The 1,601-nt window shown below is 46.3% G+C and overlaps 1 non-coding gene across 1 annotated transcript; it reads right to left on the bottom strand.

Annotated features, from left to right (window-relative positions):
• Nucleotides 1–253: 253 nt before the first annotated feature.
• Trnai-aau (transfer RNA isoleucine (anticodon AAU)) lies at nt 254–325 on the bottom strand. The gene has a single exon. It is a non-coding gene; the product is annotated as a tRNA-Ile (tRNA).
• Between the last annotated feature and the right edge of the window lie 1,276 nt (nt 326–1,601).

The raw sequence follows: 1,601 nt of genomic DNA, 5'->3' as shown, positions 1-1,601 counted from the left end.
CGACGACGACGACGACGACGACGACGAAGATCGCGAGAGGCTCTGAGATATGTGAGAAATACATCTATAAAATGTAATTCAGACTGCCTCGTCCCACCTTATGCTGCACTGCTTTGGCAAATGCTTTATCTGCGCCATTCGCCTTAATCGCATCTGAGAGTAATTCTTAAAAAACGCCTGTCGCTAATTGTTCGTCATCACAGGTACGGTTTGCTATACGGCCACGTCGCGCAACTGATTTTGAAAATTCATCTTTCTCCTGTGAGGATGGAACTAACGACCTCTGGTTTATTAGACCAGTGCTCTACCACTGAGCTAAAGAGGCGCGGCCTAGCGGTACTCTTGGGTACTTCGTCCTTACGGTCGTCTGCATCATCAGACTTTAGCTGACAACACTTCATATTACCGGCTAATATTTGCAGCTATGGCGAGAAATTACTGCTTGGCTACACATCTGACACGTAACCGATGTGCTCTCCAAACAACAACACTTGCATTTCAGAACATGTCTGTCACACATGTCTACAAAATCACCTTCACCTTCAAATACAGTTTCCTTGCGACTGGCAGAGACGTAGGCAAAGTTTAATGTTGCTATTTCCATTAAATCTCGTTAATCAGAAAAACGGTAATTTACATCTGCAGCGGAACAAAATTCCGTTCCGCCCAGCGTCTGGCTCGAACCCACGACCCTGGGATTAAGAGTCTGACCCTCTACCGACTGAGCTAGCCGGCTACCTCGATGAATACCTGCCGGGTAGCACGTCACACAGTACTCGTTTGGGTTGGGTGGTCCCATACAGAAACTCTCCATGCTGCCTAATGTTTTCCTAACGTCACACTCGTCAAGTACTTCACTTTTATGTCATAATCATTTCTGAGAGGCAAAGAAATTGCATGACAACAAGCAGAGCTAGTGGCTTCAAAATTAACACACATACTTCATGTGACTCAAAAGCCGAACGAGTTACTTTCCGACGTTGTTTTAGATGTGCAAGTGATAGTCAAAACTCGCGGTGTCGGCACTCTGCCGACCATTTCGCTAGTTAACACCGGTCTTGCTGTGTGTGTTTCAAGCTCAAGAGCATCTCCAAGCAAAAAATGGTCAACAGCAACATTCAGACGGTTTCGTACTGCTCAATTGCTACATTAAAACGGTATGTTTCTTTTTCAGATCTGGAAAAGCACAAGCGTGACAGCATTCGAACCTGTAATTTTCAGATCCGAAGTCCGACGCCTTATCCACTAGGCCACACGTTCACTGACGACCAACATTTACATGTATACGACTCACCTCGAAACGCTCACACCCCTGAGGATTTGTGTTTTCGTTCTACACAGCCGCTGCCCCTTGCTCTTTCCCACCCATTCGTTACATTCAACTTCTTCCCCACGTGACCGACCAAATATAAACTGAGAAACAAGACCACACACTTTGTGCATTCGGAATCGAAGGCAGGGCGTCCCTCGCCGCATTTGCTACGATGGCCATTTGCTACTTCTGCAGAAGCGGCGACGACGACGACGACGAAAGGCTCTGAGATATGTGTGAAATACATCTATAAAATGTAATTCAGACTGCCTCGTCCCAACTTATGCTG

This window comes from Schistocerca gregaria, chromosome 6 (genome assembly GCF_023897955.1).
Source record: "Schistocerca gregaria isolate iqSchGreg1 chromosome 6, iqSchGreg1.2, whole genome shotgun sequence".
Taxonomy (NCBI): Eukaryota; Metazoa; Arthropoda; class Insecta; order Orthoptera; family Acrididae; genus Schistocerca; species Schistocerca gregaria.
Note: the sequence above shows the minus strand (reverse complement) of the source record. Positions and strands in the feature narration are given on the sequence as shown.